Raw genomic sequence first — 22607 nt, forward strand, 5'->3', positions numbered from 1 at the left:
ATGTGTCAAACAGATAAGGAGATATGTTAAGAGACCGTGGCAGGACATGGGGTGAAAAGAGAAGTCTGAGAGTTTAAAGAGGGAAAGGGTGACTTGGTTGTGAAAGAAAGGCAGAACTGAATAACCAAACCGTTGTGGAGACGAGAACAAACAGGGAGAGAAGTGAGACAGGAGGGGCTTAAAGGGATCTGATAGGGGAAGAGGGCAGAAGAGAGGGTGCTGAGGTGGAATACAGAGAAGGAGCAGGAAGAGGAGATGGGCTCTGTGATAGGGAGGGGGAGAAGGCAGGGCATAATGGCCAGAGAGAGGGTTCTGCTGGAAAGGTGAGTAGAGAGAATATAAGGGGAAGGGTGAAAGTAATGGAATCAAATAGAATGAGGGGGGAGTTGGTGAGGTGAGGAGGGGTTAGCTTACTGGTGCAGGTGGGGAGAAGGATCAAGACGCTGTGCAAGAGGAGTGAGGAAAGCTAGAGCTCAAGAAAGCTCTAAAAAGATGGAGGCCAAGTGTAGAACACTCCATCAATCTATGCTGGAGACACTATGTGGTATTATCCAATGGATTGCTGCGCAACTGCCATTGCTGCACCATGGAGACAGAAAGATATAAAGACAGGAGGAGAAACCATTAAAAAAAAGGCAGGAAGGATAGATTTACGAAGCCAATAATTTAAGTTGCTGTGTCAGCTCATCAGCTCCTCTTTACCTGGTAAATTCTTCCTATCCCTAACTGCTTCATTTGCATTTTGATTGGGTTTTGCAATGGCTCTAAGCCACCTTAAAACACATGTAAACACACATGCAAGAATATACAACATTTGCAGGGAGGGCTTTTCTGGTTTTCCTGTCTTCATTGGAATGTGTATACCTGTGGCTTAGCTGAAGCCTTTTTTTGTTCTGATAATTCAATCTTTCCTGCCTATGTTGTGTCATTCTTCCTGGCTCGTGTTAGTGCAGCGTGTTTGAATGTAGCTCAAATTGCTGTCTAGGCAGAATATTTTGAAAGATTCAATTGATGATGATATTTTAATGCCTTTCAGATCACAGTGAAGTTCTTTATGCATATGATCAGTATTACACAGTTGGAAGTTAATGGAATCATGAAGAGCACTTGCTGTCAGCATACTGTACCACTGATCATGACCCACTTTAGACTGCAGCAGTAAAATTCTAGTAGAGAACAAAGATTTTGTTGAGATTAAACTTTTAAGCCTTAAACATGGCAAGTATAAACCAAAAAAATTTAAAGCTGACTTTTTTCCACAAACTAACACAAACATACTCTTCATTCATCCTTTTGTATAATAGGAGTTAAAACTCGTGTACAGTGAGGGGACTTAGCTGATCCCCTGGTGAATTTGTAAGTTTGCTTACTTAGAAAGAAATGAAGAGTTTCTAGTTTTTATGGCAGTTTCATTTGAATGGAGAGAGACAGGATGTCAACTAAAACCCCAGAAAAAACAACAACACATTGCATAAAAGTTATAAATTGATCTGCATGCCATTAAGAGAAGTAATATTTGAATCCCTACAACCTAGCCAGAATTCTGGCTTGCATAGTTAGTCAACTGCACATAGTCATGAGCTCAATTCATTATACAAAAAGTGCATGTGTCCACAGAATCAATTTCTTTAAATCCAACCTCTCCACCATCATGTGCAAGACCAAAGAGCCATCAAAGGACATCAGGGACAAAATTGTAGATCTGCACAAAACTGGAACGGGCTACAAGTCCATCAGCAAGAAGCCTGGTGAGAAGGTTACGACTGCTGGTGCGCTTATTCAGAAATGAAAGAAATATAGAATGAACCGTACTTTCCCTAGGTGTAGAGCCCCATGCAAGATCTTGCTTCATGGGATGAGGATGATAATGAGAAAGGTGATGGACCAGACCAAAACTACACAGGTTGTTTGTGATTTGAATACAGTTGGGACCACAGTCACTGAGAACACCACTGGTAGCACACCACAGCGTAATCAATTGAAATCTTGCAGTGTCCACAAGAGCACCCTGCTGAGAAGGCACATGTACAGGCTTGTCTTAAGTTTTTTTTATTTTTTTTTTGTCTTAAGTTTGCCAGTGAACATCTAAATGATTTGGGAGAAAGTACTGCAGTCAGATCAAACCAAAATCAAGCTGGCTTTGGCTTCAACTTGAGTCACTGTGTTTGGAGGACAAGAAATGCTGAGTATGATCCAAAGAACACTGTTCCAACAGTTATAGAATAGAATAGAATAGAATAGAATAGAATAGAATAGAATTTAATTCAACTTTATTGTCATTGCACATGCACAGGTACAGGACAACGAAATGCAGTTTGCATCCATCCAGAAGTGCTTTAGCCATGATATAGATATATTACAATATATATTAGCAATAATATAGATATGTAAGTATATTACAGAAATGGGTCTATTATGGTATGTTATAATGTACACGGTATGAAGTATGTTATGAATATTCTATAACTATAAGTATGTACAGGCTGTAGTGAGTACAAGCTATGTACAGGCTATGAACAGGATATAAGTATGAAATAAAAAACTATACAGAAATCTGAGATATACAGTTATACAGAAATGTGAACTATGCAGGTTATAAACAGTTGTAGGATTAAAAATTATCGTATGTACAGAATGATTATTTACACAGAACTATACAGTAGTGCAGTTAAGACAAGTGAGATATGTGGATAATTTCTACAGAGGCTATATAAAGTGCTAGTGGTTGTGAGTGGTGGTTCAGTCCATGTTATTATTGTGTGTTTGAGGGTACAGTTGTCCATTGTGTGTGTGTGTGTGTGTAGGTGGTTGTGGGTGTGTGTATGTTCAGTCCATGACTTTAACGTGGGTCAGATGTCAGGAGGCAGAGTTCAGGAGTCTGACAGCTGTGGGGAAGAAGCTGTTCCGGTACCTGGTGGTCTTAGTCCGGAGGCTCCTGTAGCGCCTCCCAGAGGGCAGGAGGGTGAAGAGTCCATGTGATGGGTGACTGGGGTCTTTGATGATTTTCCCAGCCCTTTTCAGACACCGCTTCCTGTAGATGTCCTTTATGGCAGGAAGTGGTGCTCCGGCGATGCGCTGGGCAGTTTTCACGACCCTCTGCAACGCCTTCCGGTCCGAGGCAGAGCAGTTCCCGTATACAGTTGGTCAGGATGCTCTCGATGGTGCAGCAATAGAAGTTCACCAGGATGTCTGAGGACAGGTGGTTCTTCCTCAGAGTCCTCAAGAAGAAGAGGCGCTGGTGAGCCTTCTTGACCAGCTTGGAGCAGTTGGTCGTCCAGATGAGATCCTCGGAGATGTGGACTCCCAGGAACTTGAAGCTGCTCACACGCTCCACAGCCGTCCCCTTAATGTGGATGGGTGGATGTGGGTCAGCATTCCTCCTGTAGTCCACAATGAGCTCCTTGGTCTTCTCGGTGTTAAGCAGCAGGTTGTTTGTGTCGCACCACTCAGCCAGACGATCTACCTCCTCCCTGTAGGCGGCCTCATCATTGTCACTGATGAGGACAATCACTGTGGTGTCATCTGCAAACTTAATGATGGTGTTGGAACCATCAGCAGGTCTGCAGTCGTGGGTGAAGAGGGAGTAGAGGAAAGGGCTCATCACACAGCCTTGTGGTACACCCGTGTTCATTGTGATTGTAGATGAGCAGCTGTTATCCAGCCGGACATGTTGGGGGCGGTTGGTCAGGAAGTCCAGTAACCATTTGCAGATGAGAGAACTGATGCCCAGGTCTGTCAGTTTCCTGATGAGTTTTGAGGGGTGGATTGTATTGAATGCTGAACTGAAGTCTATAAACAGCATTCTGGCATAGGTGTTGTTGTTGTCCAGGTGTGAGAGGACAGAGTGCAGTGCGATGGAGACTGCCTCCTCTGTGCTCCTGCAGTATGCGAATTGGTGGGGGTCCAGGGTGGGGGGGAGACAGGATTTGAAGTGTGCTAGGACCAGCTGCTCTAAGCACTTAATGATGATGGGGGTGAGTGCTACTGGGCGGTAGTCATTGAGGCTAGATGGGTTGGAGTTTTTGGGTATCGGGACGATGGAGGTGGATTTGAAGCAGGCCGGTACCACAGTGTGGGCCAAGGACAGATTGAATACTCCTGCAAGCTCCCCAGAACACGCTCTGAGAACATGCCATCAGGACCTGCAGCCTTGTGGACATTGATCCTGCTCATCACCGCTCCTACATCGGTGGGGGAGAGAGTCAGAGGTTGGTGGTCTGGCGTCATGTCTGTTGTGGTTGTGGGGTTCCCTCGCTCAAAACAAGCATAAAAGTTGTTGAGCTCGTTGAGGAAGGAGACATCAGAGGATGCGGGGGAGGGTTTGGTGGTCCTATAGTCTGTAATGGTCTGGAGTCCTTGCCACATGCGTCGGGGGTTGGAGTTGGAGAAGTGTTCTTCTACCTTCTTTTTGTAATGGTGTTTGGCTTTTTTGATGCCCTTCTTTAGATTAGCCCTGGCTGTGCTGTAGGCGTGTGCATCTCCTGACCTAAAGGCAGTGTTGCGGGCCTTCAGGAGGAGACGAACATCAAGGTTCATCCAAGGCTTCTGGTTGGGGTACATGGTGATGCATGGAGGTGGGAACATTATGCTTTGGGGCTATTTTTCTGCTGAACATAAAAGACGACTTCACTAGAGTGAGTGGCCAACATCTTAGATGGGAACCTCCTTCCCTCAGCCAGAATAATAATAATAATAATAAATTTTATTTATGAGCGCCTTTCAAGTCACCCAAGGACACTTTACAATAGGATAAAACACTTAGTAAAACAATGGCAGAATAAGAACAATAAAATAACACTGAAACAAACTGCAAAGGCAATAAAGGAGTGGCTAAAGAAAATGCACATTCACATCATGGAGTGGCCTAATCAGCCTCTAGATCTCAATCATATAGAAAATCTGAAGCTTCAAGTTGCCAAGCAGCAGCCAAGAGTAAAGAGGAGTGAGCCAAAATCCTTCCCGTCATATGTGTAAAACGGGTGACTAACTACAGGAAACATCTAAATTCTGTGCTTGCCAACAACAGGAGAGTTCATTCGGGCGGTTAAGAAAAACTAAAATTGGATGAAAGCCATGTTTTATTTTCATTTCTTAATGGCAAGAAGCACAGTTTTATGAAAATATGACATGAAATATAAATATGAAATATTTTCACCTGAAGCAGTTAAAAATATAAACTATTGTGTCCTGGAATTACTGGAGATATATGTGGATGAATGTATATTTATTACTATAGGTTATCTTCCCAAAAGCAGATGCTCTGAGTCCATGAATGATGTTGTTGGTTGGTTAAAAAAATGGACGGTTTAATGATCATAAACAGACCAATTTGCACTCTGAAGTCAGAGAATCCATGACACTGCTCTGAATATTAATATATTTATTCATGTGAGAAAAGCTTTTTGTTTTCACGAGTGGAAAACCAATTTAACTGTTTTGTTTTGGGTATTTTGAAAAAAACACCTTTACCCATTTGTGAGTCAGAAAATCAGAATACATGCAAATGCCTTTGTTTGTTAAGTGCAGCGGAGACCAAACTCATTGCTGAAAGCGAGAAATAAATGACAGACCACAGGTTCATTGGATTTAATTTCATAAAGTAAAAGTAATAATTTTATTGGTCATTACGGTGTTTCAGTATAACATCTGTTTCATCACACCCCAGTCCTCAGTATACAGATGCTAAAAATGGTAAATATAAACCTAATACCATAGCTGCCCCAACCACAGAATTTTATAGGGTCTCAGTATAAAGCACCAGAAGGCAACTGTTTTTGTGAATTGGTGCTCTATAAATAAACCTGAATTGAATTGAATTTGGTTAAAGTTAAAGACAGGAAACCGTGATGGCTGCCTATGTCATAGGGTATTGAGATGTCCCTACAATGGTACTACATTTTGAAAAAAAAAAAAAATTACACAACTGAGTCTTACCTGATTGTCAGCTATCGATACAGCAACAAGGAGACATGTTGACAAAGCACCAGGGATATAGCTGTGTGGGGATTTCCACAGTGAACGACAAAATTTTAATTTACCACTTTATTAGACGATTCGCACTAGCATAAAAGAGGTATTTCCTACACAAAGTATTTGGTAAAGAAATAGGTGTAAAGCAGTAAAGAGCTTCACAAAATGACTCTTGTATCAGAGAATGGGATCCATTAGGCTTAAGAAGATTTGGAAAGCCTACGTGATCTGTCTGATTTTTTAATCCCATTCATGTGTGTAGGGAACCAACAAAAAGTCTTGGCCACACATGGACTTGGTCCAAAATCACTACCTACTCTATGTACTACCACTGGGTAGTAGCGTACACAGTCATTTTGCTTTTTCTTGTACTGTGTGATGAAAAGTAGTTTACAACTGATCTCTATCCAAGCGACTGGCAAGACATTGCTTACCATTATGCCGGCCTCAGATAATCAACTGTACAGAAAGTGAAATATTACAACTGCTATGTGTAATGTGGCTGTATGCTTATCAACTCCTATGTGAGTAGTACTACGAGTATTGGATTTACTAACTTTTAATTTTTGGTTTTACTAGAGGAATGTTTGTCAGTATTAATTTGTTTTGCTGATTCATTTGATGAGTTTCAATTATGCAATTTTGCAAATAACTCACTATGTAGTCCTCTATGCCACAAAGGCTGTAGAGATTACTGCATGACAAGGATTTTGGACAGAACCACGCTCTCTTTTAAGTCCACCTTGGACAGTTTTGTGCTTAGTGGTGGTTTTGCTCTTGCTAGAAAATTCCGCATCTTTACAGCTCACTGAATTAATGATGTTATATATTATGTTATATTTGTCGTGCTGTGTGCCTAATATATCATGTTCTTTAATGCAATTTGAATCCAATCTGTTGCTATGCACTGGGTCTTGCATGGTTGGCTCCACAATCTGATGCATAAACAGCGTTCAGCTCCTTGGTGATTGTGTATGCGTATGACATATTAATTAAATGTATTTTAGAACAAAAAAAAATCCCTCTCAAAACTATTTTATGTTATCTTATTTAGTTATGTATCAATTTTTAGGCAACATTGCTTCACTTGTACTTAACTTTCACCACAATTTCCTGCTGTAGAGAATTTCATCTGTACAGCAAATCATCTGATCTATATCTCTGCAAGATAGCCATTAAGCGTATTTCTGAAAAATGTAAATAACAGACTTTGAAATGGCTTTAGTAAAGACAGTGGATTTGCATGTTGTGTGTAAACAGTTCTGAGGCAAATATTTCCTACATAGTGGAGGGACAGAGACTTGTGTCCCTTCATGATTGCTCTGATTTATTTGGGTTGTAAATGCTTCTATTATGCCATTACTTTTAACCACAGTAGTCAAATGTGTACTGTACAATAATTCAGGTGATTATAATTCAGATAATCAAACAGGTGGGTCCTTCTTTCAGATTGAGAGCACCAGAGGTGGGTGATTGATGGGAGACATGCGACTTTAAAAAAAAGCCATAACACTGCTGCTTCTGCCAGCTGACAATGCAGGGTTCTTGATCATGTTTACAGTTTATTGAACCATGCTGAGTCCAAGCTGGAAAACGGAAAGCTTGATTTGGCGAGGAAGGAGTGGATCGAGGTTTTCAGAAGCGTGGACAAGAATCTGTCTCAGTCTTGTGTATTTTTACAGCAGCACAATCAGGTACTGTCTCTATTAATAAAATCATACGATACATTACAGAAGTGATGAATACTGAATGACAATAGTGCTCCATTAGTGTGAGTCCGACTTTTCATGCTCATAATTTATCAATTTATGATTAGCTAGAAAAGCAATCAAAACCCTGCTCAAAATACAGTCACTTGGAACAATAAACCCATTTATTTTTTGGCATCATATAAAATCCTCTCCTTCTGTCAATGTCAGATTGAAAAATGAACCTGAAGAGAAGTGTAAATTCTGGAGGAGTGTAAGACCAACTGATTGATGCCTCTGTGTGAAAAAGTCAGCAGAAAATAAATGGAACTCACACAGAGAAACTCACTGAGTTTTAGAGACCACGGAAAATCTGTTTCATCACTGTGGGGAAGCAATGTATACATCTATAGGGTACAAGGAAAACACATGTAGTGGTTTTTGTAATGTTTACATTGTTGAATCCAACTGGATTATGTGCAGGAGTTGACCTTTATTCAGTGAGGCAGGTAAGTTAAGACCAAATTCTTTGTTTGCATAAAGAAGACAAACGAGAATGAAATAAAAAAAAAGTTTAAAAAAAGTAACGGAAGAAGAATGACAGAAACTTAGGGAGAGACGAGGAGATGGAAAAAAATAATGAATATTTTGCAATAAAGCTGTAGGTGTTAAGACTGCGATATGGCATCGTGCTGTTTTATAGTTTTATGTCTTTTTGATGTATTCAACACAGTGACATGCTGTCCACTACGGCAGGGGTTTAAATGTCTACACAGTCTGTGCGTGTGCGCTCGTGTCTCTGTACATGCGCATGGCAACAGATGCTGGTTCAGTGGCGCCATCCCACCTCACCAGGGAGGAACAGGAGAGAGATGCTGCTGAAAAGAGAGAGAGGTGAAGAGAAGGGGGGGGGGGGATGGTGCCAGGAGAAAGAGAGGGAGAGCAAGAGGGAGCTGTGTGCTGAATGCCAAGCAGCATGGTATTAGAATGGTGCTGTGTTGAGCAGGCAGGCAGTGGGATACAATATTGCTCAGCTAAACCACAGTCAGTTTTCTAACTTTGTCTACAGCAGGTACAACATGGGCTATTTTTGCTGATTTATTGTGACCATGTAAATCAATTGTGTCAGTGTAGAAAATGTTAACCTTCTTCCATACCCTCCATCTAACATAATGTACAGAACATCGGCCTAAATAGGTTGTAGTAGCTATGAATACCTCTTTTGTCAAGAATAATATGGGGATCTATTTTTATCATCCTTTGACCCACCTTGCCTTGCCTTTGTCTCTTATATACTGGTGTGCATCAGCAATCTTTTTGCCTGTAGAATGATTGGTCCAGTTATTTCCAATTCCCATACAATACCTTTGCTTTGGGTATCTGGAGATACTCAGCATCAAACAGTGACAATTCCATAATCTGTATTCCTGTATTGGTAAGACATTTGCTGTAAAAGGAGCCTGGAATTGAGAGATAAAAGTTGATTTGTTAAAAATAAATACATAAATAAATAAATCAGCTAAGATTTTACAGCTATATTGAAGCCACAAAAATACATCTGGTCATATTTAGATATGTAGACAACATATTGCATTAAAATATTAATATATTCCCATTGTCCCACTGGTGCTTCCATTAATTATGTGTATAACAGGGCGTTTGCAAAAATCACATTGGACAAATCTTGCTTATGGCCACGACTATAGTGGAGATGGTTAGCTCGCTGAAATTAAACAGAGCTCCAGATTAAGTCATGAAAAAAATATATATATAAAAAAGCAGAATTTTTAAATGAGCTGCAAACTGCAGTTAAACACACTTGCCATTACTAAAGACATATGTTGTTGCTTTGCAATTACAGTATTGATCAGTTGTTTTTAATGAAAGGCTTTTACTGTGAGTGCATCCTTTATGCGTTTAACATTTAACAGCATGCAAACTGCACTGGAGTCGTTTGAATACTAAATAATAAATATAAATCATTTAAAGAAGCATTTGAACTGAAAGTTGAATTTTGTTGACGTATTGACGGATGAACAAATATTTCTTAGCAATGCTCACAGTAATGACATCATGCTTACTGCATTGATTTGCTTTTTACATTACATAAACTAGATTACCAGTTTTTTGTATTCAAACTTTATTAATATTAAGTTGCATAATGTTATGTGAATTATTTAGGAGCTGAAAATGGATAATTGATTTAGAAAAAATGTTTCCCCAACTCACTTCATTTTTCTTTAAAACAGATGTTCTCTGTATAAATGTGGGTCTTTCTGTCTGTTGGCATGTGTTCGCATGTAACTGTACGTCCTGGTCAGGGTGACAGTGCAGACCTGACAAGCTAACCCAGATAGTGAGGGGAGATAGATTGAAGAGGAGTGTCAGCTCTCTCCTCTATATCTCTACATCTATTACTTGTGTCTGACAGAAGCAGCACTGCATGATGGATGGATGCTCCACTCTATCTCTATCCACTTCTCACTCCGCTCACTGTTTTCCTCTCACTCACGCATTTTTCACCACTTGGTTTTCCTTCATCTACCTGTCACTTGCGTGCATCCATTTTTTTTTTTTTTGTAATTTGTCTTTCTTCCGCTATATATTTCTCTTCCGCTGTGATCAACTTTCTTTACTTTTGGTGACAGCAGGGGCACGGTTGTGGTAGTATGTGTTTGTTTATGGGCAAGCGTTGAAGTGATAATGTAGAGATCTGCAGCTGGAGTTTCAAATTACTGTGACAGAATGATCTATCACTTTGTTGCTGCTTATCAGTTGTTGCTTACATTCACTTCTCTATACTCAGTGCTGCAGGCGGTTTTTCATAGTAAATGAACATGAAACAGTGCAGCGCACAGAAGGTAAAAACAGGAAATCTGATGCAGTTTGAAAGACATGTTTGATTGGCTGGGGTTGAAAATATAGCCTGTAAGATAGCTTTATTTAATGGGTTCCCACAGTTATTTTTCTTTTTTAGGAATGATGAGGTTATGTAAAGGCGAAGTGTCCGTCCCTTCACAACTGACCAGAATTGCTAGTCCTCCAAGGCTATTGGTCAAATATTTGTGCAGCTTGCACACGATGATCACCTAAAGGGTCTTCACCCAAATTGTGTTCACAGTCAAGGTCATATTGGTTGTTATATTACGGGCACTTTTCCATTTTTACAAAAATTGCTGCTTCCCATAGAGGATTTGTCAGATTTTAGTGAAACAAGACTGTTTTTTCCCAGAGATGACTGTTTACAAACCGATTTGACTTCTCAGTGGATTTTAATTCACATTAGTTTGTGCAATACAGCCAAGAAAACCTATCACTTTCTTTCTGTACTTCACACATTATAATAGCCTGTGACATATCATGAGCCAGATGAGCTAATGCGTTACTGATGTTTTTGTTTTCTTTTGTTGTTTTCTTTCGTTTTTGTTCTGTTTGTGTGTTTTTTATTGCAGTTATATAGTTTGCTGTATAAATTGTTCATGTTACATTGTAACACCAGCAGTTGGAGTCACGTTACTAAGACTTTGCATGTACTGTGAAAAATAAACAAAAAATAAATATAAAATTGACCTTGCTAATCAATTCTTGTTGGAAGGATGAGAGGCTGAGAGAATTTCCTTAACCTCCCAGTTTGAAGGGTTATCACTACACAAGGTATAATTATTCTTACACGTTTTGAAGTGCTGGAGTATCTTTGTGTCTCTGTCTAAAGTTCATACTTTCTGAAGCCTGTTTTAGATTTCGAAAGCATCTAAAACAGGCTAAAATAAAAATAAAAAAAAACTAGGCAGTCAAATGCTTTCACGTGTTATCTGACAGACAGTCCCCTGATTATGCTTGTTAAAACACTGAAATTGCACAAATATGTAGGTGCAAAAGAAAACATCATGAGCTGTTGTTTAAATACATAAACCTTCTCATTGTGATCTTAATGACAGTGAATATTTACCATAGGATGTGATGTGGGCTTGTTGTTGTTGCATTATCTGTGGCAAACAACAGATAAACAGTTTGCCATCCTGAAGTCATTTTAGCTACACCTGAACTCAGGAGAAACACCTGGTCATGGGTTTTTGAAGCAGCAGCTAAAAACAAAAGTTTTACCCCTCAGCCTTGATGCTGAGCCCACTCAGCAGTTCACAGAGTGGGTGTTTATTAACGCAAGCTAAAAGGACAGACCCTGCTGGGTTGAAATGGTTCACTTGGCGCACCATGAACCCGATACTCTGCAACATAGTTCGAGGAATAATTAGAGACTTTAGAGGGCAATCTTCTGTAGATAATGGCACTCTTAAGGACAGGAAGCTTATAAAGCTCAGCAATAGTTCTAGCTTGTGCAAAGTATGTTAATGAACTAAGAAACTTAAATAAAATAATAATTGTTTAGCGGTGCTGGAAGCATAGCTTTAATCTGGACCACTTTATAATCTGACTCTTAGTCTGATCAAAATGTCCTTGCACTGCATTTTGAATGTCTGTTCAACACTGTTGCTCTCTGACTTCACATTCGCAGTATTGACTGTGCAGTCACTGTATTGTATGCTTAGCTAGTTATAATTCCCTCATGACACACTGTGGGAATTATCTCACTGTTGCTTTCTGGAAAGCTTGGCAGTGCTAATCAGAAATTGCATTTTTAGCTCCCTCTGAAAGGCAGAGTACTTTGTAAGTGCTCAGTGTGTTCGTATGTGAACATTATAAATAGATTGAAAAGAACACTGCGGAAATTCTTTAGATCAGTAAAGCATCAGATAATGCGTGAAGCTGGTAATGAGACACTTCATTTATGTATAGTGTTATGAACTGGGCGCGAGGTCGGGGCATCGCACATGAGAAAAAGTAAACAAGATTATTATGAACCTAAATAAATAAATAAACAAACAGGATAATGACATCAACAAAGGCTACAAAACAAAACTGCTAGGTGACCTTAAAGAACAAAAGAGAGGTCAGTGATCAAGCTGGATAACTAGTGAGGTCCAAATTACATTGCTGTATGCCATTTTTTAAGGTAATAGTCCTTCTGTTCTCTGCTTACTGGCTCCTAAACCAAGAAGCCAGAACCAACTGTTAGCAGACAAATGGGGAGGGATCCCAAATATGTTACCGAGACCTCGTCCATCCATCAGTTTTCCTTATCTGCTTATCCAGTTCCTGGAGTGGGAGCACAATGTGCTAGGTCAGGAGAGGTACACCTTAGTTTGCCGGAGCAACACAGAGAGACAACTGTTCACTCCTACGGTCCTTTTAAAAACCTAACCTGCTCACTAGCAGCTGAACATGTAAATAGTAGTTGACACGGTATTATTTTGTGTATTGGCATTCAGTTTGAAATTCTAGCGTTAATCTGATCCTACTGTGGACTGTGGGAGGAAGCTGTAGCAGCCAGAAAAAACAGCCACAAGGTTAACATGCAGACGATACATAGAGAGGGGATCCAGCCAGCTGGTGGGTTTGAACCTATGACCCTCTTGACAGTGTTAACTGTTATAGTACTGTACTGCCCTTCCTGCCACCCCTTGCAATATAAAGCCATCCTACATTTGCTTTTTAAAATATATGTGCAAAGTCTTTTTGCTCTCAGCATCTAAGAGATTTTTAATTTATACAAGAGCAGAATGTGCATTAGATTTCTTTTGAATATGTATGTGTACATGACATAAACTGTCTGCAGGTGCAGGTTAACACGAAAATCTTTCCATGTGTTTACATGTAGACATGCAGCAAAACACAACTTATATATACGCATATGGTTAACCTCTTATTCTACATTCGGTTCAGGCTTACCATCCCCACCTCTTTCTCCACTTTAAAGGTGCCTGTGAAGCTCCTGCTGCACGCTGAGTGTTGGTTTGATTGACAGTGGCTTGTGCTGGTGCCTGTGTGCGAGAGCACAAGCAGGAGCTAATGTGGTAAACAGCTGACACTGCATCATGAGGTGGGGAACCACTGATGGAAGCTAGAAGAAGCCAAACACAAAATGTACCACAAATGTACCCTAAAAATACTAAATATCTATGATAATGAATACCTATTGTTGAGTTAACATTATTGTGTAACATTTTATAGGGTTCTTTTGGTTTATTTGCATTTTTAAAAATTCATCACTGCCTGTTAAATGGCTCAGTAGACTTTCTCTTCAAATTCCATTTATGTAAATAAATGTGACAAAGAGCTCCTTTCATGATGATTCAACAAAGAAGTATCACCTCAGTGTATCGCTGACTCCATAGGTATTTGTACAGGGAAATAATGTTAGGTTTTGGTTGTGACAGAAGCCTTGGTTCTGATGGATGATGGTTCAGTTCTGATGGATAATGCCTATAATAACCAGCTGGTTCACTAGACCAGCATGTGGCTAAACACCTGGACGAGCCCTTCCCCTCTGCTTGCCCTCAGTTAGATCAAGCTATCTTCATCTGGGAGCTATTTGCTGCTGTTGTGCTATATACTCCATAAATCACTTTGTAGTGAAGTACAAATTACTCAACAAAAGCAAAATGGAAGGATTGTTAAGCCAAGATGTTGGCCTTTACGAATGGCATTTTGCAAAAAAACAAAAAAACAAAAACAAACCCTGATTGGTCTGATTTATGCAGATTTCCCAACATTAGTGTTCTAGTTCAGGGTGAGTATCATCGGTGCTCACGGGACATTTATAGCTTCGGTTTAATGGTGCAAGCCTTTACAGGTTTGAAACTGTGTGAGTCTGTGTGTGTGAGTCGAGTGTGTGACAGCTGTAGATGCCCTTGTCCCAGCTGTTCTGCTTTGCAGCCAACTCATTGAGCTGGCAGCTGTTACAATAAAGTTATAGGGTGTTGTCTCTATTCTTTCCCATGATAATACTGTGATAAATCTGGATTATTCATACTCCAGATTCATCAGTCTTATCTGGTATTGGTATTGGCTTGTACACTTGCCAGCCCACTCTATTGTGAGGATTACAGCAATACTGAGACTTAATGGTAAAAAACAATACACAATTTATTATTTAAATCACTTATAATATTACTATTAAATGGTATGTCAGTTCTGTTGTAACTGATTTTCTTTTCCCATGCTGTGTGCACTGTGCTCTCTGGAGTTTCTTCTTTACTTTAGGCTCGTTATCTTCAGTTCATGTTATTTATTTAAAGAGTCACCACAATGAATCATGAAGCGGATAATCTGGGAAGTTAAAATCACGGTGAATACTTTAAAGTTTTAGTGATATTCGAGGGCAGTCTAGGAAAAGTAAAAAGTACTAGAGGAGAAAATGACAGAATGTTTATCAGTATTTTGGGGGGGCATGCAAAGTCGTTCAGTCAGTCTATCCTGAAATGATTCAGGAAAGAGGACAGCATCTGGAGGACAGTAATATTAGGGTATTTTAAATGGCCATGGTGCAGGAACTAAGATTTCAACATAAGGTGCATCTTCATCTCAGTAAGAAGAGGCAGTGTTGGTGTGTTGATTTAAAATGCACATGCCCACCTAATAGCTGTCCCTCATGTCCTCTTTAGAAACCACATTCCTACCACATAGTATATGTTAAATGGATCAGCTCATGAACAAATGCGTATTGCTAATTAGAACTTAGCAACTCACTGAACAAGGTAATGTAAGGTAAATAAATGAGGTAAAATGTGTGGGTTTATCCTGAGTGGAATTTTACCCAAGAGCATCCGATTACATTAATGTCAGTTTTTTTGTTCTTTGTTTGTTTTTGTACAGTATTCAAATGTTTCTTTTTTATTCCTTTGACTTTATAGAGACTTCAGTAACTGATAAGGTTGCAAAACATGAAATAGTCATCCTTGCAAACAAGAAAACTGTGCTCTTAAAGACAAAACCATGATCTTTTCTCAAATTTAACCTTTAACCTTAAATGAACCACATTTGATAAAAGAAGACAAATACATGGCATGCACAACGCATAATTTGTGTATGACATGTCCAATGGATGCATTATTGGTATAAATGCCTTTAAGTCAGCAATTTAAAAAAGAACTACGTGGGGTACTTGGAATGCAAATCCACTGAAATCCGTTGCTGATAAAATGTGAACAAATTGTACTAAAAAAAACCTCAACTGTTTTTTAATAAACAAAATCTTAAGGATTATGGCCGACCAGCTTAGTCTAAGACTGATTAATTGAATAAAAGCTCAGATGTATAGTGAACACGCTTTTCCTGTCAAGTGGTTTAAAAAAAAACTTAAGATGAAAGTGTGACCTCCAGAGTGAATTCTCTTTCTCTTAGACTGGTTTTAAAGATTCCTGTGATTATTTATAAAATATAAAAAAAAAATTAAAATACCGCAGCGTTGTAGTTGAAGACATGCATTGTTAACTAAACAGAAAAGTTGAAAGTCCACATAGACTGAACTGTCTTGGAGCTTTGAGGAATAAGATCCATGGACATAAACTGCACTGCTCAAGATCACAGAAACTGTGTGTATGAAATCTTCTTTATAGTGACTTTTCTCTGATTTCAGTCCCCAGGGTTTTAAATGATCACAGGAGCTTATTGTCACTCTGAACCAAGGTTTGGATCTTTTATTCTCTCACTCTTTATTTTATTTACAGTGAAAGTGGGGAACTTGCGCTTGCAGTTAAATGAGGTGTCGATCCACCACAAAAATGGAGACATACAGCTGAAAAGTTGAAGCAAACATGTTTTTTTGCCTTTCACTGTGATTTTCTTTATAAAGAAGATACAGTTTTATATCTTCTACTTGTTTTTTTTTTTTAAAGCTGTTACACTTTCATGTTTAATTTTTTTATATGTATTTAGAAGTTGAATCCGAGGTCATATTATCATGGGATCACATTGGCTAAGACACTGGGTATGGTTTAATAATTACTATCTTATTACATGAACACTCAGTAATCAGTAGATCAAACCTGTCTTTGAACTCTGTCTCCGTTTTAATCTAAACTATCGCCACCATCTAATTTTTTATGATTGTATTGTAGCAAATCGCTCTGACATCATATGTGAATATTGTCGTCCAGTTTGCATCAAGTGCAGACTGACAAACACACCTGCTAGCAGGGCCGTGCAGAGACGTTTAAAGGGGCGGGTGCTCAAAGTTAAAAAGGGGCACATTGAACCAGGCTGAATAACAACACATTCATCAAGAATCTAATATGGGATTGCATCATACTACATCACTGTTGCAAGGTGGCCTTGTTGTCTTCCTCCTTCATCTCCTCATCTCATCTATCACTCTCCACTTGCTGTCCATCTGAGAACAAAGCACAATTTGCTATTGCAATAAACTATTATTTAATTATCCACACTTAACAACTCCTGCACTTAATCTATAATAAAATGATGACAGAAAAATGTTATAGAAGCAAAACATTCCAGTTGTGCTTATTATTATTTTTATACTGGAATACCTCTCCAACAACTGGTACATGTGTTAATGTTACCTGTGCTCTTTGTAATCCAGCTGCTGAGGGATCCACTGCCTTTAGCAGCCTCACACAGCTCCTTTTGTTACTGTTTCCTCCTCATGTCCTTACCAGGCATGTCTGGACAATGTTATATCACGAGTAATAATTTAAAAAGTCTATACACATAAAACACACACATGCACACACACACAGTGACATTTTAGACCTTCTTCAGAACACTTCAGAATACTGTATATACTATGGCCACAAGTTTCCATCATGGTGCTGATCCAGAATCCTTCCCTTATTATTTATTATTAGAGCTACAATAATAAAGCAGTGAGGGGAAAAAAGTAATGAATATGAAATAATGTATTTATGATGATTCCATTTGTTTCACTATCCACTCTGTGCAGGGGCAAAGCTTATTACATTTTTACAGTTTTTTCTGAATGCTTAAACCCTAACTGTGATTCCTGTAGCACAATCTCTAAAACTATTCAGACTTATAGCAAAACCACTCACTGAGTTTGCAAAACTAAAAGCACAAAAACTGCTTTGCACTCAGTTTGCAATTTTGTAACACACACTTTGCAAAACTGTAGGCACAATTCACTGCACAACACTCAATTACCAAATTTCCAACACACTCCTAGCAAAAGTATACACATGTATGGCTATCATTAACACTAATTTGCCAACTGTCTGGCACACTTTCACATGTGAAAACTTTTTTAGATAATTAGTTCACTTTGCAATCAGCCTAAGCACTATAATACAGGTAAGCTGTGTGTGCGGAGTACAATGGAGGGAGCAGAAAGAGTGAGAAGTAGAGGAGGCCGAGGAAGAGGACGTGGAGGTGAAGAAGTAGGATGAAGAGGACAACAAGGACAAGGAGGAGCAAGAGGAAGACGAGAAGGGGGGAGAGGAAGGGTAGGAAGAGTAAGAAATAGAATTGCTGATGACATCAGAGCTACAATAGTGGACCATGTAATCAACCGTGGAATGACCCTGAGGGTAGCTGGCCAACGGGTCCAGCCTAACTCGAGCCGCTACACTGTAGCAAGTATCATAAGGACATCTTGAAATGAGAATCGGTTAGTACAGTCACTTCGCACAAAGATTTGTAGCACTGCCATATGCCAATGAGAAACACAACAATACCATTGATGTAAAAATACTGAAATTGTTACTTTACAGAATTGCTAGATGACCAGATGCTGGGGGCAGAGGAAGCATGTTCACTGCAGACCAAGTAACCCATATAGTCATTATAGCGATTGCAAATAATCCTATACTTGGAAATGAACACTTGTGTTTGTTTTGATGTGTTTGAATAAACACCAGTACTTGAAGTTTGGATCCCTCTATGCTTATGGATCTATGACAGAAGTAGCTCAAACTGACATAGCCTACCTTGTGCACAGAGGAAGCAAAAGCCAGATGTGTTTTGTATTCATACCATCAGTGTGCAGTTGGCGCATTGTGTGCTTAGTAGATGATGGCTTGTGTGTACTGTTTGATACGGAAACACCATTTTTACGAAGGTGTGAAGAGTTAATCTAGCTGTGTTTGCTTTTGCAAGAGAACTACAATGTTTTGATTATTGGATGACAGGTTTTCTTATTTGTGTGAAGAGTTTTGCAAAATTAGCCAATAGTTACAAAAAATGTGCTTACGCAATCAGAAAAAACTGTAAACTGTAGAGATACAATAATTTTACTGCTGTAAAATCAACATTTTCTCTTATTTAAAATATAAATCTAATATAATCTGATTCTTAATGTATGTTCTTTAAAATACAGTGTGTGTTTAAATATCATAATTATAATAATCCATAATTATGTGGACATGCATATTAGAAAGTTTTTAGTGAAATATAAGCCCTCCTGAAAAGCAGGAAAAGCCCTGTAACTTACTTAAAAACTAAATATGTTCACTAAAACGGTGACAGAGCTACAGACCCATGACAGCCTGACACAGGTAGCCAGCAGCTATGACCAGCACTACTTGTGCAGTTAATAAAAGGACAGGTAATGTTTGTCACGCTGTTACACACACAGCACGCTCGTTTGTTTCGTCAGTTGACACAAGACAACTTACCAACGTGTACATAACTCCTGTGTGCTATGGACAACAGTGTACGCTGTACACCTACTTACTGGTTTTTGTCGCATCAGTCTGTCTCTGAGTTAATTTGTGTTTCTCCTACAGCTCCGGGTGCTCTTTGTGAGCTCGTTCCCGGCTCGTAACCAGTGCGCTCTGCCGTCAAGGGCGATCATTGGTTAATGGCCATCATGTGACTGATGCAAACCAGATCCTTTTATTTAGCAAAACTGTGATTAATAGTTAAATATTATCGTTGAGGGGCACAGACAGGACTCCGCACGCACACACACATTAAAAAATAAATAAATAAATAAATTGCCTCAACAAAAGGGCACTTTGGGCACCCATCAGGAAAGGGGCGGGTGCTCAAGGCCCTTTTGCCCCCCCCCCCCCCCCCCACACGTGCCTGCCTGCTAGAGTCCTAACCTTTGTATCCACCTGTGTGCTAGCTCCCACTACAGCAGACTGCGTCTTGCAATGATAATCCCCCACCCATCTTCCCAAACACACATGCACACACAGACTCAAAGGAGTTTAGCGATACTAGATACAATGCAGCAACTGGTGATCTTTCTTTTTCATTATCAGTAAAACAGCATGTTTTCAAATTTTTATTCTCTGGTGTGATTATTTGAAAAAAAAAATTTACAGACTGTTCACTATGTTAATCTCCGTAATTGTACTGTGGTTTTTCATTCCCGTGAGTGTTTCATTTGGCCTAGACTGCATAATAAACACCTGCTTTATATCACAGTGATGTGGGATGGTGTATAATAAGTGTTTTAAGACAAAATCATCATGGGTCCTTTCTTATTTTTTCTACACTCTCTTGAATATCCTGTGTTTCAATTTGGGACACCACAACAATCGCTTGAAACCAAACTCTCTTTCTTTCTTCTTCTCACCCGTCTCTGTTCTATAATTCTTTTTCTTCTTCTTTACTTTGGAGGAGACTCAGGAAGACCTGATGTGTGATTGAGGCAAGGTGAGTGCTTTATCGTCAGCACCGGGTGATGATTATTTAATCATGGTAGACAGATAAAGCGATATTTCATTACACTGTCAGTAAGGTGGCAAGGTTACAGTATGTGTGTATTTTGGTGCAGAGATAAAGTCATTGATGCTAGATGTGTCTACAGCTGTAGCTTAAGGCAGAGAACAAATTCTTTTTAATCCCTACTGTTATCATCGTATGCATTATTAATTAGACAGTTTATAATCTTACAGGGATAGTGACAGTTGTAGATAATGATTATTTTATTAATGACCTGGGGTCCAAACTTTTAAGACGATGCTTTGTTGAATTTCCCATAGTATAGAAAAAGAGCGTTCTTCATAATTTAGCTAATTACTTTTTTTTTAAACAGGCATTTTGCTTTCAATGTTCATGTTGAACCTTGTTTAAAAATACACCTACCGCCTGTAGAAAATCTAAAATATTATTTTACTGTGTGATTTAGTTTTGTTAATCAAAGCAATAAGCTCTCATTTTAGCTACAGTTTACCCCTCAGGTGTTGCCCTTTCTATGAAAGATACCAAGGATCAATAGATTTTGTAGTCATTTATACACACTTCATTTTCTTCTTTCGGGACAAATCATTTTTGATGCTTCTCTAGAAATACAATAACAGAGCCTTTTGCTGTTAACCAGAGCTGTGTATGTACACTTTGTGTAAACTTGAAATACTATCAAGTCCACCAAACAGGTTTATTTTGTAAGAAAGAGCAGTGTATAAATTTAAGTCCCATCCTGAGGAGGGAGGTGGTAGGTGTGAGACACAGAGGCATATCTGTCACCCTGTGGTGTGGGGACTGACTCTCATTCATGCCCATATTAAAGTTTCAGTTTCATTCACTGTTTATTTGCAAGATATACTAAAAGATATACTAAAAAGGGCAAAATAGCACCTGAGTACAATCCCTTAATAGTTCTGATAGATGTGTGGTCAGTTTTATGGGTTAATTTTTACAAAGGTTGTGCAGTTTTCTAAACATGGGCACAGTCACTTCATTTCAATATCGAGCACAAAAATAAGAGACGCTTTCTTCAATTGTGAATCTTGGCACAATTAGCCGTAAATGACATGTCGCAGATGTTAGGAAATCATCATATATATATATACAATTAATAATATTAAGTTTAAAAAAATCGATTTTTGAGATTATAAAGGTGCATTTAAAGATTTGACAACAGCAGACATGTATATACACATTCACAGAGCAGATTTGTGGAAGTTTCCTGATTTTAAAAAGAATCTACTGGTTCCATTCATTCACTTCCTCTTATCCTTATCAGGGTCACAGGGGGGCTGGAGCGTATCCCAGCTGTCACACAGAGAGAGGCGGGGTACATCCTGGACAGATCGCCAGTCTGTCGCAGGGCCAACACAGAGAGACAGACAACCATTCACACTTACAGGCAATTTAGAATCACCAATTAACCTAACCCTACTAACTGCATGTCTTTGGACTGTGGGAGGAAAACGGAGTACCGGGAGAAAACCCACTCAAACACGAGAAGAACATGTAAACTCCTCACAGATGGTGGAGTCAAACTGAGAACCTTGCTTTGAGGCAACAGTGCTAACCACCTCGCCATCGTGCTGCCCTATCCATATCAGTTTATGTAACAGGTTATGTTTTGAAAATGTAGGTTAACGACTGCTTGGGGTTGTTTTAGTGAGAGGATAGTCTCCCAAGAACTGATCTGACATTCTTATGTTGTGGAAGATTTTAATGAGGCATATAATCTGCTTTTTAGAAGAACTCTACAGATCATATCATTAACTAGTTGCACTTTTGTCGCATTAATAGTTACGCTGTAGCTTGTCTCATACACATTCAATTGACAGCGCTGAGAAGGTGGAGACAGCAAACAGAAGTTTTGCCTCAGCTGACACTAAAGAATAACTGTTTCTATCTGCAATCAAAACCTTGATTTAAAAGCATTCCGATTCAACAAACTCAAACATGTAGAAAAGTACTATGTTTTACTGCACTGAGAATTTAAACAATGGCAGTCTTTTCAGAAACATATTAACTGTTATAGACAAGCTAAAATAAAGCTGTCTGTATAAAGATAAATGCAAGCTTACTCTCCCAGAAAGTTGACTCAGTTCATCTGGAAACAAATGAACTTGTTTTCTCTGAGTCAACTTTCCAGGATATTCTCACCTGGATCATTGAGCATGTATTGAGACAAGCTCAATTTGCCATATATGATCAAATTTGGCATTTTTATGAAAATAGTTATACTAGCAGCTGCAGTGTCTAACGAGCAGCATTACTTGCATGAAATGAATTCATGTCAGCAGTACAGTTTTTAACATCTTAATCCTGTTCATTTACTCTGTGATGTCATGTCAGCAATATTATTTATCATTCAGTACATTTGTTACCTTACTTTTTACAAGTTTCCAGGATAGATACTGTATGAATCACCACTTTTGGTCTAAA

General features: G+C 39.0%; 1 protein-coding gene across 3 annotated transcripts in view; it reads left to right on the forward strand.

The window, feature by feature from the left end:
- The window catches only part of LOC308401286 (leucine-rich repeat and fibronectin type III domain-containing protein 1-like protein), a 204100-nt gene that overhangs the window by 1563 nt on the left and 179930 nt on the right, over positions 1-22607 (forward strand). The window contains exon 1 of one of the 3 annotated variants that reach the window (XM_080889441.1): positions 4157-4208. The exons of the other annotated variants lie outside the window; for them this stretch is intronic. The gene's annotated coding sequence lies outside the window, so the exon portion shown is untranslated. Of the gene's footprint in view, positions 1-4156; positions 4209-22607 lie in introns of those variants that run through there. 3 annotated transcript variants of the gene reach the window in all.

The sequence above is a fragment of the Rhamphochromis sp. 'chilingali' genome (genome assembly GCF_963969265.1).
Source record: "Rhamphochromis sp. 'chilingali' genome assembly, chromosome: 8".
Taxonomy (NCBI): domain Eukaryota; kingdom Metazoa; phylum Chordata; class Actinopteri; order Cichliformes; family Cichlidae; genus Rhamphochromis; species Rhamphochromis sp. 'chilingali'.